Source organism: Astyanax mexicanus, chromosome 16 (genome assembly GCF_023375975.1).
Source record: "Astyanax mexicanus isolate ESR-SI-001 chromosome 16, AstMex3_surface, whole genome shotgun sequence".
Lineage (NCBI taxonomy): Eukaryota > Metazoa > Chordata > Actinopteri > Characiformes > Acestrorhamphidae > Astyanax > Astyanax mexicanus.
This window is the reverse complement of record NC_064423.1, coordinates 41,430,074-41,448,117: the sequence shown is the minus strand read 5'-3', so window position 1 is coordinate 41,448,117 and position 18,044 is coordinate 41,430,074. Positions and strand designations below refer to the sequence as shown.

The 18,044-nt window shown below is 35.3% G+C and overlaps 1 protein-coding gene across 3 annotated transcripts in view; it reads left to right on the top strand.

The window, feature by feature from the left end:
• The first annotated feature begins 8,916 nt into the window (after positions 1–8,916).
• The window catches only part of stk33 (serine/threonine kinase 33), a 43,984-nt gene continuing 34,856 nt past the window's right edge, over positions 8,917–18,044 (top strand). The window contains exon 1 of one of the 3 annotated variants that reach the window (XM_049465396.1): positions 8,917–9,721. The gene's annotated coding sequence lies outside the window, so the exon portion shown is untranslated. Of the gene's footprint in view, positions 9,722–9,853; positions 10,067–18,044 lie in introns of those variants that run through there. The other 2 variants (XM_049465395.1, XM_049465394.1) reach the window with 2 other exon arrangements.

Below are 18,044 nucleotides of genomic sequence, written 5' to 3'. Positions count from 1 at the left end.
AAAGACCAAATTAATTTTGGTCTTATCAGACCATAGGACATGGTTCCAAAAATCCAGTAGTCCTTTGCGGGCTTTCTTGTGTACAGACTTCAGAAGAGGCTTTATTTTGCAGACCAATTTGATGTAGTGTGCTGCGTGTGGCATTTAACACTGACATTTAAAACAAGGCGTTAATAACTTAAAAAGTGCACAAGAAGCTTATTAAAAAACACTGCTTACATCCTGTAACGCTACTAGCTTCAGCTCCGAGCGCTGCCATTACTGTAATGAAAATAACATAGACATATATATATAAATAGACTCTGCATACATTAGACTGTACATTGCATAGCAGATGGCGCCAGAAAGCAAGCTATGTGGAGTCTATGTATATATATGTCTATGTTATTATCAGTACAGTGATGGCGGCGCTCAGAGCTGAAGCTAGTAGCATTATGGGATGTAAACAGTGGTTTTTAATGAGCTTCTTCTGCACTTTTTAAGTTATTAATTCCTCGTTTTAAATATCAGGGCTCTCCGGATTCTAGTAAGGAGGTGTGGAGCTACTTTGAGCTGGATAAAGGTGTAAAAAGTGATTTATCAGGGTAAATTATGCCCCGTATCACCCAGTCTGAAGGGTGTTTTTGGGCAAACTGTTAATATTTCTGGATCTCTGAACGCTGTGGGAGAACGGAGGTGTGCTATTCATCAAAGATAAGAACTTTTTATCATGTTTTACTACTGCAAAAGTACATTTTACACCAGAGTTCTCCTGTAATAATTCCATCTGTCAAGCTTTCTGGACGTCCTTAGACGTGGAATGTAGCATAAACTTCAGTAGCTGCAGTATTTTGTGCGTCGCTGTTTCAGTATTTTGAGGACAGTGACCTCAGGAATGAGATCCACGGTCTCGTCTTTTATGTGCGTAAGTGAAATCAGTTTTCTCTGCTCTGGTCTGTAAGTGAAAGTGGTAAAAGCAGAGAGCTGCAGGTAAGCAGATCTTCCTCTGAAATCCTTTCATCTTCTGCATGTTCAGAACTTCAGTCAGATTCGTGTGTCATTATTGTAGATGGGCAGTGTTTACAGGAGCTGGAGCTTTTTCCTCTTCTCTTCAAAGTGCGCTGTGTGTTTTCCCCTCCGTCTCTATAAAAGCTCTCCACGCTCAGGGTCTGATTTTACATCGAGAAAAACACCATTTTACCTTTATTTCTGGAATAATGCATAAAGGAATATGTACAAATTGCCTCCAAAAAACAGCATACAGAGCACGATTTCAAATAAACTCTATATATTCTACTCTATAAACTCTATAAACTCTACTCTTGTATTTCAGCTGTGGAGTTTTTAGTTAGTCTTTTGCTTTTACATTATTTGTTCGGTACCACTTTAAAATAAGACTACCTTTATAAAGGGGTTATAAATGGTTTATAAAGGAGATTATTAATGGTTATTAATTAGGCTTCAAAAACTCATTAATAAGCAGTTAATCAATAAATAACAACATCAATAGAAATGACAACAGTGAGTTAAAAAAATTGTATGCCACAGTAGTGATTCCAAACTCATTTCTACTGTTAAGCCTCAGATCTTCCAAGATACTGATCTTACTTTGTGTTTTTCATCAGTCAACATTGAACTTGTCATATTAATATATTTGTAAATATGTTTAACTCTTTACTATAAATTAAATGACTCAGTTGAATTGAATGACCAAGCAAACAATGGATCACTGTTGCCTTTTTAATTATTGTGTTGTAACTGCTTATCAATGGTTTCAATAATTAATACACTCATTTATAAACCATTTATAAACCCTTTATAATGGTAATCTTATTTTAAAGTGGAACCATTTGTTCTAATGGATAAACTGAATTTTCTCTAGAGAAAAGAGAACAGCTGCTGTAAATAAAAACAGTAAATAAAAAAGTGTTAAACAAGCCAGATTTTGTTTTATATATTTTATAAAGCAATATATTTAAACAATATTATCGAAAGTCAACAATGTCAACAACAAAAATATTAATTAATAGTAAAGTAAATTATAGGATAGTAAATTATGTGTTAAATAAAACGTTTAAATATCAAATAAAAAGTAAGATAAATTTGTAACACACTGATAATTGTAGTAAAGTATATTAAAATCTATTTAATACCCAACAAAGTACAGTATACTAGAAGTGTGCTACTTACAAAAGACAGGAACAAAAAGCATATTTGTACTCTAACATAAATATATTTGACATCATAATATTGATTCAGTTGTAATATTTATTATTAAATGTATTATAATTTTACTGTAAGCATATTTAAAATATGGGGTTACATACTGTACATAAAGTACTATGTTTAAATGTTACTTAAGTATATTTAAAAAAGTTCAATTTTAGTACACTTAGCACAATTTAAGTAAGATTTCTGTACTATTTTTAAACAATTAAAGTTTAATAAGTACAAAAATATTGTTCCATTTTAGCTCTCTTTAAATATACTGATTAATAATAATGTGGCTACAAGAACACTTTAGTGCACTATAGTATAATAATACTTAGTATACTTTAATCTACTTTTCAGTACTTTTCAGTTTTACAGTTAACAGCTGTGCGGAACTCGTCAAAAGTTAATTACTTGTATTGTATACTTGCAAATAAAATTCAGGAAGAATTTCAAGAACTCTGCAAGTATCCTCAAGTGCAGTCACCGCAAAAAAGACCATCATATTATGACGTTATGATGGTGAAACTGGCACAATATAAATTTATATTGAGTTAACCCTTAAAATCCTACAGATGGATTTTTTCCAATCAAAATCGCACCTTGTTTTCTCAGCTTACTCTTTCTAAAAATAGTGATGAATAACATCCCAGTGCGGTAAAGCTAAATCTACAAGAAACACATTGAGAGAAAAACACCTAAAAAAGTGAAAAATCTCCTTCCCCAACCAATATTATTTACCTTTAGTGCTTCAAACATATTTATATGATGTTTCATCAGTAACCAAATAATATCAGTAAATAAAGACTCAAAAGTGTCCACAGAAAAAACAGTGTGAAACTACCTGCTTTACTCAAACTAAAGCTAGGTATGGTGTGCGCACTACTTTATATAGTTTTTATTTTACTCACACATTTTTACTTTTTAAGTAGTTATTTTGCACTAAACTTAATTTTTATTTATTTAGACTAAAAAGTTTACATTTTTGTATATTAATAGTTTTCTTTGTGTGTCCTGACTGATTAAAATACTGAAAGGTATAGGCTGCTCTGAGTGTCAGGTTTTTAATAAGTTAATCTACATGTATCCTAGAGGTGTGATTATTGATTATCAAAAAGAAAACGAAAAGTCCACCTGATGCTGTTTCTCCATGTATTTTTTAATCAAAGTAATAATTAATATAAGGCATGTAATAAACTTAAATCATCAATATTCTTATGCTTTTAACTCATAAACACTCTAATCTAACCATTTTTAAAAAATATATCTTAGGTGTGAATATATTTAAAGTCTATACATTCAAAAATAAGTAAAAAAAAAAAAAACAGGCGCTTGGTAAAATTTTTAGCAAAACATGATCAGTTCCAGGAAAATATAACAATTCTGCTTCCTTTTACGTGATTTTAAATGATGATATTTTTGAGCAGCCGTATGTCTTCTGGAGTAAAAGAGATCAGGGCATGTGTCTGTCTGATATAATTACTGTGTTATAAGACCTGAAAGAGGAACTGAAAACAAAAACGCAGAAAAAAAAACATAAAAACAGCCTAAAGTTAAAGGGTTATATGTGCAGCTCTACTCGAAATCGTTGGTCCAGTTCCTGGAGCTGTATCTCAGTGAGTGTCGCTGACGGTCTTATTTTCCCGACTGCTAACGACCAATTTAGTGATTCACCGTGAAGTTAATCTGTTTCTAATCCACAGCACGGGTACAGCAGTGGATGCCAGCCGAGCCAGTCCTGCTGTAATTAAGAGGGAGATGCTTTAAGTATATAAGAGCTTTAAAGACTAATTTGCATGTGATGCAGCTGCTCATCTGGAGATTGTTATCTTTGAGCGCGGGTCGACCTTCAGGCCGTGTGGTTCTGGAAAGCTGCAGTGTGGAGATTTACTGATTTACTGTAGCTCGCTCTGTAATCGCATCCTGTGGTTCTGAAATTCCGCGGCTCGGCCCGTTCTCTGTATCAGAGCCAGACGTCTTATTATATTTTATCTCATTCCTTATAAAACAGGGTCACATGTTAACTTTAACAAAGTAATAAAAGCTGTTTTTATTGTTCTTTTTCTCTGTCTTTTTCTTTATTGTCTGACTCGCTCATACACAAATGGAAATGTTAGTAACTGTGTGACCTATATATGGACCGTTCTACTGAACTGGTTCAAAGTCTGCAGTTCCAGAGTTCAAAGCATTTTTTTTTCTGTGTCTGTTTTTTTCTGTTCATAGGGACTCTAGTGTTTTTGGTACTTGTGGAATGGTTTTTGGTAAAGACAGCACTGTTTTTATAGTGACGGCACTGTTTTGGTACTGACTGCTATGTTTTCCATAATGACAGAACTTATGGAATGGTTTGTTGTAGTGACGGCATTGTTTTCTGTAATGACTGTACCTTTGTAATGGTTTCTAGTAGTGACGCCACTGTTTTGGTATTGACGTTACTGTTTTAGATAGTTATGTAATGGTTTGTGGTAATGATGCCACTGTTTTTGGTAGTGATGGCTTTGTTTTATGTAATGACTGTACTTATAAAATAGTTTGTGCTAGTGACACCACTGTTTTGATATTGGCTGCACTGTTTTATGTACTTATGGAATGGTTTGTGGTAATAACAGCACTGTTTTTGGTACTTATGGAATGGTTTGTGGTAGTGACAGCACTGTTTTTGGTACTTATGGAATGGTTTGTGGTAGTGACAGCACTGTTTTTGGTACTTATGGAATGGTTTGTGGTAGTGACAGCACTGTTTTTGGTACTTATGGAATGGTTTGTGGTAGTGACAGCACTGTTTTTGGTACTTATGGAATGGTTTGTAGTAGTGACTGCACTGTTTTTGGTACTTATGGAATGGTTTGTGGTAGTGACAGCACTGTTTTTGGTACTTATGGAATGGTTTGTAGTAGTGACACCACCGTTTTTGGTACTTATGAAATGGTTTGTGGTAGTGACTGTGTTTATTAATGGCGGCTCTGTTTTTGGTAGTGACAGCTCTGTTTTTGGTAGTGACAGCTCTGTTTTTGGTATTGACAGCTCTGTTTTTGGTAGTAACAGCTCAGTTTTTGGAAGTGACAGCTCTTTTCTTGCTAGTGACAGCTCTGTTTTTGGTAGTGACAGCTCTGTTTTTGGTAGTAACAGCTCAGTTTTTGGAAGTGACAGCTCTGTTTTTAGTATTGACAGCTCTGTTTTTGGTAGTAACAGCTCTGTTTTTGGTAGTAACAGCTCAGTTTTTGGTAGTGAGAGCTCTGTTTTCGTATTGACAGCTCTGTTTTTGGTAGTAAAATCTCAGTTTTTGGAAGTGACAGCTCTGTTTTTAATATTGACAGCTCTGTTTTTGTAGTAACAGCTCTGTTTTTGGTAGTAACAGCTCAGTTTTTGGTAGTGAGAGCTCTGTTTTGGTATTGACAGCTCTGTTTTTGGTAGTAAAATCTCTGTTTTTGGTAGTGACAGCTCTGTTTTTGGTAGTAACAGCTCAGTTTTTGGTAGTGAGAGCTCTGTTTTGATATTGACAGCTCTGTTTTTGGTAGTAAAATCTCAGTTTTTGGAAGTGACAGCTCTGTTTTTAGTATTGACAGCTCTGTTTTTGGTAGTAACAGCTCAGTTTTTGGTAGTGAGAGCTCTGTTTTGGTATTGACAGCTCTGTTTTTGGTAGTAAAATATCTGTTTTTGGTAGTGACAGCTCTGTTTTTGGTAGTAACAGCTCTGTTTTTGGTAGTAACAGCTCAGTTTTTGGAAGTGACAGCTCTGTTTTTAGTATTGACAGCTCTGTTTTTGGTAGTAACAGCTCTGTTTTTGGTAGTAACAGCTCAGTTTTTGGTAGTGAGAGCTCTGTTTTGGTATTGACAGCTCTGTTTTTGGTAGTAAAATCTCTGTTTTTGGTAGTAAAATCTCTGTTTTTGGTAGTAAAATCTCTGTTTTTGGTAGTGACAGCTCTGTTTTTGGTAGTGACAGCTCTGTTTTTGGTAGTGACAGCTCTGTTTTTGGTATTGACAGCTCTGTTTTTGGTAGTAACAGCTCTTTTCTTGCTAGTGACAGCTCTGTTTTGGTAGTGACAGCTCTGTTTTTGGTAGTAACAGCTCAGTTTTTGGAAGTGACAGCTCTGTTTTTAGTATTGACAGCTCTGTTTTTGGTAGTGACAGCTCTGTTTTTGGTAGTAACAGCTCAGTTTTTGGTAGTAAAATCTCTGTTTTTGGTAGTGACAGCTCTGTTTTTGGTAGTAACAGCTCAGTTTTTGGAAGTGACAGCTCTGTTTTTAGTATTGACAGCTCTGTTTTTGGTAGTAACAGCTCTGTTTTTGGTAGTAACAGCTCAGTTTTTGGTAGTGAGAGCTCTGTTTTGGTATTGACAGCTCTGTTTTTGGTAGTAAAATCTCTGTTTTTGGTAGTGAGAGCTCTGTTTTTAGTATTGACAGCTCTGTTCTTGGTAGTAACAGCTCTGTTTTTGGTGGTAACAGCTCAGTTTTTGGTAGTGAGAGCTCTGTTTTGGTATTGACAGCTCTGTTTTTGGTAGTAAAATCTCTGTTTTTGGTAGTAACAGCTCAGTTTTTGGTAGTGAGAGCTCTGTTTTGGTATTGACAGCTCTGTTTTTGGTAGTAAAATCTCAGTTTTTGGAAGTGACAGCTCTGTTTTTAGTATTGACAGCTCTGTTTTTGGTAGTAACAGCTCTGTTTTTAGTATTGACAGCTCTGTTTTTGGTAGTAAAATCTCTGTTTTTGGTAGTGACAGCTCTGTTTTTGGTAGTAACAGCTCAGTTTTTGGAAGTGACAGCTCTGTTTTTAGTATTGACAGCTCTGTTTTTGGTAGTAACAGCTCTGTTTTTGGTAGTAACAGCTCAGTTTTTGGTAGTGAGAGCTCTGTTTTGGTATTGACAGCTCTGTTTTTGGTAGTAAAATCTCTGTTTTTGGTAGTAAAATCTCTGTTTTTGGTAGTGAGAGCTCTGTTTTTAGTATTGACAGCTCTGTTCTTGGTAGTAACAGCTCTGTTTTTGGTGGTAACAGCTCAGTTTTTGGTAGTGACAGCTCTGTTTTTAGTATTGACAGCTCTGTTTTTGGTAGTAACAGCTCTGTTTTTGGTGGTAACAGCTCAGTTTTTGGTAGTGAGAGCTCTGTTTTGGTATTGACAGCTCTGTTTTTGGTAGTAAAATCTCTGTTTTTGGTAGTGACAGCTCTGTTTTTGGTAGTAACAGCTCAGTTTTTGGAAGTGACAGCTCTGTTTTTAGTATTGACAGCTCTGTTTTTGGTAGTAACAGCTCTGTTTTTGGTAGTAACAGCTCAGTTTTTGGTAGTGAGAGCTCTGTTTTGGTATTGACAGCTCTGTTTTTGGTAGTAAAATCTCTGTTTTTGGTAGTAAAATCTCTGTTTTTGGTAGTGAGAGCTCTGTTTTTAGTATTGACAGCTCTGTTTTTGGTAGTAATGGCTCTGTTTTTGGCAGTGGCAGTATTCTTAGGAATCTACAATACACAAAATGAACTGCTTGTAATTTACTCCTGAGCTGCTACAGTGTGTAGTGCTGCAGGCTTCCACCAGATGGAGACCAACACCAGTGAACAGACAGCACCAACCCCTACAGTGAGCACATGGAGAGTACACACAGTCAACACACATAAAATACAGAGCCTACAAATATCGTTTAATTCTTTATATTAATCATATTATAGTATCATCATTGGTGATATCCAGTGTTACACATTATTTTCCACATTCTTCAAAGAAGCTCCTCTTGTTTAGATGATCAGTTTTACACATCTCTGCTGGATTTTCTTAGTCAGTTTACATTAAACCAAACATCTGGGACTTGTCAGACTATGGTCTATGAAAATTCTTTTTGAAGTCGTCTATTGTATGGTTAGCATTAACAAAGAAAAAATTATTATGATGAAACTAGCATTCGTCAGCACCGCCACACCATATGTATATAAATAGTAATATTTTATTAGCTAATACTAATACTAAAGAGCTTGTGTGGAATCTGCTGAAGTTTGAAGCCAGTCTCTGTCTTAAAAAAAAGGAAAGTGAGAAATAATCACGATTAATCACAGAATATAGTTGTGATTAATCAGATTACTTTTAACACTGAAGCTGCCTTCAAACACATGTAGTTTCTACACAAGCTCATTAGTAATAGTATTAGATAGCAAAATACTACTACTGGTTAAATGCATCTGGAAGAAAATAAGAGTCCACTTAAAAATTATGAGTTTCATTGATTTTACTAAATTTAAAACCTATGGAATATAATCAAGAGGAAGATGGATGATCACAAGCCATCAACTCAAGCTGAACTGCTTACATTTTTGCAACAGACGTGGCATTAAGTTATCCAAAAGCAGTGTGTAAGACTGGTGGAGAACATGCCAATGTGCATGAAAACTATGATTAAAAACCAGGGTTATTCCACCAAATATTGATTTCTGAACTTTTAAAACTTTATGAATATGAACTTGTTTTCTTTGCATTATTTGAGGTCTGAAAGCTCTGCATCTTTTTGTTATTTCAGCCATTTCTCATTTTCTGCAAAAACAAAACAAAACAAAAAAAAACGCTCTAAATGACAATATTTATATTTGTAATTTGGGAGAAATGTTGTCTGTAGTTTATAGTAAAAAAACAACAACGTTCATTTTACTCAAACATAAACCTATGAAAAGATAACTGAAGAAACTGAAGTGTTTTTTTCCAGAGCGGGATGGTTCTGATGAGTGCTAGTTTTATCATAATAATATTTTTTCTTTACTTATGCTAACCATACACTAGAAGAATTCGAAAAGACTTTGAAAAGATTTTTAATAGACTCGTGATTAATCAGATTTCACATATTTATGTGGTATTTATGTAGTTATTGGTTGAATAAGTGGCTTTGTGTGTAAACTGCGGGTATTTGGAGTCAACTTTAGTCTTAAAAAGAAGAAAAGTAGGGAATAATCACTATTTATTGCAGGATATATGTGTGATTAATCAGATTTTATACATTTATGTGGTATTCATGTAGTTATTAATTGAGTAATTGGCTTTGTGTGGAAACTGCTAGTGTTTAGAGGCAGCTTCAGTCTTTAAAAGAAGCAAAGCGGAAAATAAGCACGATTAATCGAAGAAAATAGTTGTGATTAATCAGATTTAATGTATTTATGTGGTATTTACGTAGTTCTTGGTTGAATAAGTGGCTTTGTGTGTAAACTGCAGGTATTTGGAGTCAGCTTTAGTCTTAAAAAAGAAGAAAAGTGGGGAATAATCACGATTAATTGCAGGAAATATGTGTGATTAATCGTATTATATATATTTATGTGGTGTTTGTGTAGTTATTGGTTGAATAATTAGCTATTTGTGGGGAAACTGCGGGTGTGTGGAGGCGGGTACCGCTGGCCGGTGGGGAGTGCTCGAGTTCCCGGGGCGCTCCGGCCGCTGCAGCCGCTGCAGCCGCCTGCCCTGAGGGAGAACCATGCCGAGTTTCGGCTCAGCTCCAGAGCTTTGTGGAGCTATTTAAATGAGCGCCGTCCACGGCAACCGCGGGACACGGTCTTACAGCAGCTGCTGGGGTTATGAGAGGTAAATATATATTAATATATATTAATAAAAACAAGTTATTCGGCGTAAATTTCGCTGTGGTGATGAGTTTTACCACAGTTAGCTTGAATGCTAACTAAACACAAACTTTGTCAGGAGCTCAGTCAGGCTGTTGCCAGGCAACGCACGCCCGCGCGCTAGCTGTGTGTGTGTAGATACTGTGGCTATGCTAAGCTAAGCTAAGCTAACTAACAGTTCTTTAACTAGTTAGCTTGCTAGTTTGTTTGTTAGTTTATTAAAATTACGTGGGGAAAACGTTAAAATAACGTTAAATAACGACGGCAGCATCTAAGCCACCATCTGTCTGACGTGTTGGGCGACTAAGAAGTAAGATAAAACTCTATTCCTGAATTTCTATAAAGGTTTCAAAGTGTAAAATACAGCAAATACCTGAGGTAAAATAGCTAAGCTAACTACCTAGTTTTCAAACTTTCAAACTTTTAAAATGAGCAGTATTTTTTGAGTTTTGACTACCTTTAATTATAGCTTGCTTGCTAGATAACACTAAGATGTGCCTTGATTAAGGTTATTATTAAGATTAATAGTAAGATTAATATATTTTTGGGGGTTAAAATATCAATATAATCAATATGTAATCATACAAACACTGTGTAACACTTAGATGTATGTATAGTAGAGAAGTAAAAATACTTTAGTACTAAAATGCTGTGTCGGTTTTTACTGGAGTATTATTTTTACTTCATTACTTACTGTACTTAAGTAATAAAAGGCTGTATCTGTATCTACTGGAGTATTATTTTTACTTCGCTACTGTACTTTACTAAAATGCTGTATCTGTATCTACTGGAGTATTATTTTAACTTCACTTCTGTAATTAAGTACTAAATGCTGTATCTGTAAATATGTTTTAATACAGATTATGGCAAGAACTGCTCAAATAAGTAAAGAAAAAAATGATTATGATAAAACTGGCAATCATCAGGACCACCCCATGTGTATGTAAATAGTGGTATTTTCTAGCTAATACTATTTATAATGAACTTGTGTGGAAACTACTAGTTTTTGGTCTTCAAAAGAGGGAAAGTGGGACTTTTTTACAATTAATCGAAGATAATAGTTGTGGTTAGTCCGATTTTTTTATGTGGTATTTATGTAGTTATTGGTTGAATAACTACAAAAACAGTATGTGTGCTCCTTTGGAGTATTATTTTTACTTCAATACTGTACTTAAGTACTAAAATACTGTATCTGTATCTACTGGAGTATTTTTTCATATTTTTTTTTACTTTACTACTGTTCTTAAGTACTACAAATGGTAGTACTACTCCTTTGTAATAGGAATCTGGACAAGAGCGTCAGCTTTATGTCGTAAATATAAATGTAATTTGCACACTTTTGTTACTGAATGCATGAATGAATTCTCAAAAAAATGCTCCAACATCTTGTGGAAAGTCTTCTCTGGGCAGTAGAGGCAGTTACTCCAACAAAAGCAGGAACTCTTTTTTAATACATTTGAGATTTCAAAAGACAAACAGGTGTCCCAATACTTTGGTCTTTATAATATTTATGTGATTACAAAAGAATAGAGTAGAGTCTTTATTGTCATTATTCATGTAAACTTTGTTGACACCTTACCAAGCAGCAAAAACACCAATATACGATAGTTATTAAGCATTAAAAGCCTAGTAAATCTACTAATTAAATATATATTGGGGAAAAGCCTAAGAAAACAGCCTCTGTGCACTCTATTCCATTACTATCTGTGTGTTCTGTTCTGAATATAAACCTGAATTGAAGTAATTCCTTCTTCTTATAATTAACTTAATGTTTCCAAGTTAGTTAGCTAGCCACTTCACCGCATACTGGCTGTTTTGAAACATCACTGAGCATTAAGACACCTATTACTATGCGGGTTCTATGCCAGATAATTATATTTAGTTGGAGCGGGTCACGGGGAGTTAATTGCTACTTCTGTGAGATTTAAATAATTATTGGCGTCAAGCTGCTGAATATCGGTTGCCATTGCGACGTTGCCTCGTTGCCTTCCTCGCTTTGGATTCACTGCACTGCCCCAGTTTCATTTCATGAAAAATGCTAGATGCTGTGGGCAGATTGCATTTTAGTAAACAGAACATGTTTAATATCTGTGTAAATATCATATCTGATAAATAATGGCATGCTTTTTTATTTAACTGATGCCATATATCTAATTTCTGAGTTTCAGACTGCCGTTACCTCAGCCACAGTTCTGCGGCTGGAGGAGAAAGTCTTAAAAGCTGTGTGAACTAACGTAATTATTATTTCAGTGTTTTTGAATATATGTTTGAATACGCATTAGTCTCTTAGCAACTCGGTAGTTCAGACCGAGCTTCAGTGCAGCTTTTGTTGAGCAACTTGATCTCCTCGTTCTCAAGACAAGTTTCTCCAGAGTATACACTCTCTAATCAGACCTGCACATTGTGTGGACAAAAGTATTTGGACACCTGCACATTTGTTAGGATTTTAAAAAGAGTTTGTCCTGTTTTTTTTGAAGGAACTGACTCTACTGTCAATCTTATTTTTATAGTTATTGTGATGTGAGTTTTTGTAATAAACACATCGCAAGAGCTGTAATAACACTGTGAAAAACAGCCAATGTATAATTTATCAGGCCCTATATTAAAGATCTATAGAGGCGATGCATGCTGTGCGATATGATGATAAATATTATTATCCCTATCGTTTGTGCAGTAATTTCTTCAATTATTCATGCAAATTAGGGTTGGGCGTTTTTTTGGTAGAATTGTTCACATTACATCAGGGGTTCTCAACCAAACCAAATTTGTCTAAAAAATATATATTTATGCAAAGTGAATTTAAGCTTTTTTTTAAGAAACTGAGGAGGAACATGACAATTACAGTCATAAAAGTTACTACAGTAAAATTTTGAAAACTGCACAAAATAAAAAGGACACAAAATTAAATATTTCACTTCTCTGCTTTCAGAGTACATTAGTACGAAAATCTTTTTGTCTCTTTTTTTCCCCAAAATATGAAAGACAAGTACAAAATCAGATAAGCATTAATTAATTTTAATTTATTTTTGACAAGCTGTCCGCGACTTTTGGGTCTTAACCCACCAGTTGCGAATCGCTGCATTAAATTATTTTATGTTAATTTTATTATTGTGTTGAGTTTTTAGTATTTTGTTGAGGAAGTATTTTCTTAAAATTAATAAGATACTTTTAAATGTTTTTTCATATCACCAAATAATTTGTTTATACCAAAAATGCTTAAACTTAAATACTTAAAAATATTAAACCTCCCTAATACATTTCTGCATTCAGATTTATGTAAAATTCCAGTCTCCGCCAGTAAGGCACTCTCCAGACCCGAAGCTAAAACATTTAGATTGAGCATTAAAAGGAATCCGATAGCGTTTGCAGTCTAGACGTGCAGAGCACTCTGTCACTAAGTAATGTAATTCCAAGCTTCATTAGGACTGTGAAGTTTATCATTTGTCATCAAAGCCAGCTGTCAATAAATAATTAAGCCATAGATGAAGAGGATGAAATATTTAGGAAGAGAAAGAGATGTCTTCGTTTTCTCCAAATCGAAATATCTCATTTTCACTTGCGTTTGTTATATTAATTGGGTTTTCCCACAGAAAATGTGATATTTTAAATCAGTCTGAAAATACTCATTAACAAAAAAACTGAAAATAACACACTCCAGATTGCTGAAAAAAAAGTATGTATGCAGTTATGTCTCAGATATGGCAGATATATAAATGATTACAGGTGTGGTCTGATTGGACACATGTGTGTTCTTGCCACTAGGCCTGTCACAATAATTGTAATATCGATTTATCGTACAATAAATTAACATGACCTCAATAATTTTTGATAATCGTGATATTTTTCGTTTATTGTGTTTATTTTTATGTTTGTTCACGTATATATCAGTGAACAGTATTTTAGCCAGTCATGCTTTAATAAATGTGACTCCATAACATACACACAGTGTGCACTAAAGTAGGTGAAATAAGTATATAATTCCCAAACTAATTATAATAAGTATTCATGATATAAAAAAAAAACTAATTTTGTTATCTTTAAAAAGTGTTTAATTGCTTTTTTTATGCTATTCTAGTCTTAAAATTACAAAAATATTGTCTGTGGCAATAATTTCTGAGACAGGCCTATTGCCACTTGTTAAAAAAGGCTCTCAGAACGTGCTTTTAAGTAGTGCACCTCTTGGTGAGAGATTGTTGATTGCTAAACATGCCTCTATGATGCACTCGAAGATATTTTGCGTAGTTGACAGACTTTGAGAAGAGGCCCATCATTGGACTGAGAGATGAAGGATGGCCATTTCAAGAAATGTTTTGCTATCTAGGCTGTCTGAAAAACCTGGACTTCTACAGATTGGATCTGTAGCATCTTTAGCAATAAATCCAGGTCCTGTTTGGGCTCCAACAACAGATGGACATCCTGCAGACAGATAGAATTTTTCAGCAGGATAATGCTCACCTGCACAAATAGGGTTTGCAGCACTTCCTCGTCTCCAGATTTATCACCAGTCCAGTCTTTATAGAGCAGCTGGTACTCAGCAGCTTCAGCTTTAACCTACGAGTGTAGAGCTACAGGATCTACAGGCCCAACTGTAGCAACAACTGTGGGTAAATGTGCTGCAGGATCCATACAGAACCTGTAGAACACGTGTCAAACACAAGGCCCGCGGGAGCTTGTAAGATCTTAAGTGTCTATAATAAATAGGTCAGAAGCGTTCTTTGACCAAAAACTACATTTCCCACAATGCTTGTTGATTGTATTACCCGCGAAGTTACGGCTTACTGCCACTACACGGCAGTGTAGTCATTGAGGTGGAAACCCTACCGGAGGGAAGGCGTAACTTCGCGGGTGGAATTGAGACATACAAATGTTTATCCCATAATGTCCAGAAAAAGAGAAGTTGATGCAGACGGACGGCAGTGCTTCAAGGTGAAAGACCGGTATGCATTTTGTGTTAGTAAGAGTGTTTCTGACCAAAATAAATGCTTTTTAGAAGAGATATACGTTATGTGTAAATATTTATAAGACAATAGCTTACAAAATCTGTTTTAATGACGTTAATAAACATCACTGTGACAGCACTAGTCGCAGTTTCACCACAGCAAAGTACGAGCACGTGAATCACTTATCTAACCAGCCTATACTGATTTCTGCCCCCAATAACCCTTTCAATAACCTCCAATAGACTTTAATAGTCTTCAGTAGCCTTCAACAGTCTAACCTTGCTGCCGTGGTGTGTTCACTAAACTCCGTAGTTATAAACATCCTGAGGTTAGCAGCGCTAACTGACCTGTTTATAATGTAATCCCAGCAGTGACTCCGCGACGGCTGCTCTAAACTGCTGCTGTTAGCTGTTTGGGCTGAAAGATGAACTGTAGAGAGCTGTATTATCCGGTTAGTGGGGTTATTTTATTTCATACACAGAAGAACTTAAATTTTTTAAAAACACTCCAGACTGGCTCAGCTGAGTCCTGTAGCCCGTGGCTGGGCTGTAGCTCTGACTCAGTAAAGACTGCGGGTTTGTGCTGCTTCTGCTACTGCAGCTCCTACTAGTGGTTGGATGAGGAACTGCTAAATCTGAGGAAATGCTAAATCTGTCACATGTTCTTAACAGCTCACAATTTTTTGATTTTATATTTATTAAGCCTTATTTCAGCATCAAACGTTTTGATCAAAGTTAATATAACTTGTATTTGATGTAATTTCTATTCACTTGTATAGTTTGGTTCTTGATTGATGGAGTTTTTGGATTTCATAACATGACAAATTAAAAGGATTTATGTTAATAGAGCAACAAGCAAACATTTTTTCCATGCAACTGTAATATTTGATTGAATAAATAATATATTGAGAGTTATTTAACATTAAGGAGTAATTACATTCATTATATATTACATTTGGTTACATTTTATTACATTTATAAGTTACATCTGGCCCTCAGAGGACAGCCAATGTGCCAATGTGGCCCTCGGCCAAAATAAGTTTGACACCCCTGCTGTAGAACCTCCAAACCCAACCCTCTCAATCTCATCTAATATCCAGGATAGAGGAACCAACATTGTACAGTTCTGTGAAAAAGTATTTTTATCATACTTAATTTTTTTCTGATTAACAGACATTGTAATTTCAGACAAATATAACCCTAATAAATATAAAAAGAACGTATTAATGATAATTAATTTTATTAAATCTTAAAACAATCTATTTAAACCAACCAGCCCTGAGTGAAAAAGTGTTCGTTCCCTAAAACGAATGACTTGGTTGTGCCACCCTTGGCGGCAACAACTGTAATCAAGTGTTTGCAATAACTGGTAACGAGTCTTTCACATCTCTGTGGAGGAATTTTGTTCGACTCTTCTTTGCAGAATTACAGTTTTAATTCAGACATATTGGAGGATTTTCCAGCATAAATGTCCTGTTTAAGATCATCCACAGCATCTCAATCAGACTTTTACTAGGCCAGTCCAAAACCATCATATAGTTTTTTAATTTAAAACATTCAGAGTGTGAACTTTGTGTGCTTTGTGTCATTGTCCTGCTGCAGAACCCAAGTACACCTGAGATTAAGGTCATAAACTGATGGTCGGATATTCTTCTTCAGGATTTTCTGGTAAACAGCAGAAGTCCTGCTTTCATCTATTACAGCAAGTTAAAATCCAGCAGCCCCAGACCATCATAACACTACCACCACGTTTTACTACGTTCAGTATGATGTTCTTTTTCTGAAATTATGTGTTAGTTTTATGCCAGATGTAACGGGACACACACCTTTCAAAAAGTTCCTTTTTTGTCTTTCCTCAGTCCACAGTCCATTATGTTCCCAAAATTCTTGAATTGTTTTTGTTCTTGTAGTTAATCACAGTTAAAACATCTAGGGCAGTTTTTTTTATGTAGGGCCCGGTTGGTTTGGATATATTTGTTTAAATATACAAAATAATCATTTACAAACTTTTTATGTTTAGTCAGGTAATATTTGTCTAAAGTTAAAGTTTGTTTCATTATCAGAAAAATGTAAGTATGACGCATAAAAATCTGTAAGAGGCAAACACTCTCACTTTCTCAATTTTTCACGGCACTGTATAAAGCTTCATTCCATTCCGACAGTCAGCGTCTTGGTGCCTTATTTTACTTTTGTGTCAATTAGTGTGTTTAATTCATTACATTTTAATATAGCAATCAACACATCGCAATCAACTGGAATAAGTGATACCCTTATAACACTGTGGAATCCTCATGTGGCGTGTTCTTGTTAGGCCTGAGGCCTTACTCTATTATCTTTAGGCGTAATTTTAATTTTTAATAAGTCAATCTAATTTTAATAAGTCTTAATAATGTAGTGTTACTGTTCTGATACCTCGCTGAGAGAGGAAGACACTAAGTAGAGAGAGAGAGAGCGAGAAAGAAAGAGAGATGAGGTGGGATGATGTATAAAGGGGAGGGCATTAGAGGAAGAGAGTGGAGGAGAGTGAGAACTCTATCCAGGTCCTGTATTATCTTTTTGTGTCCAGGCATCATACTGATGTCACATTTAATTTGCGCTTGAGCCAGGGGCACAGCATCTCTCTCTTTCTCTCGCCGGCAAAGAGGAACGCTGTGCACTTCCGTACGCAAACAATCGGTAAATAAAACGCTAATGGGGTTCTGACAGTTATGGGCGAGGAATGACAAATGCACGGGGGTGTGGTCGATTGCTGACATCCTATCTGCCGTAATTACTTTCTACTCAGTGCTTACAGGGATCTGGGGAACATGGAGAAAACACATGGCTCCTGGCTGGAGGCAACAAACTAACTAGCATTTATCTCTGTGACAAAAACAATAGCGTGATATCTATTATCTGCTTGCCTGATTAGTTGTGTTTATATACACTTGTCTATAAAACTCTGGGATGATGTTTCCTGTGATGATGGTGGTATATTGTCTTATTGTGGTCTTAATATATTGAATTTATTCTGTTTGTGTGTGTGTGTGTTGAGCCACATTAGCCATTGGGAGACTCAACAGTGCACATAACTACACTTTGAATGTAATTTTAGGCTTTGGCTAAATTATTATTATTTTTTTAAGTAGGCCACTTCAAAACCTACATTTAGTTTTTAGAGGTGGACTTTCTGGTGTGCTTTGGGTCATTGTTGTGCTGCAGAACCCAAGTACGTATGATCTTTAGGTAACAAACTGATGGGATCTGGGAAACATGGAAGAAACACATGGCTCCTGGCTGTTTCAGTATAATTTGATTTGAAGAGGCATCTAACTTGTGACAACAATGTTAATGTGATATCTATTATCTG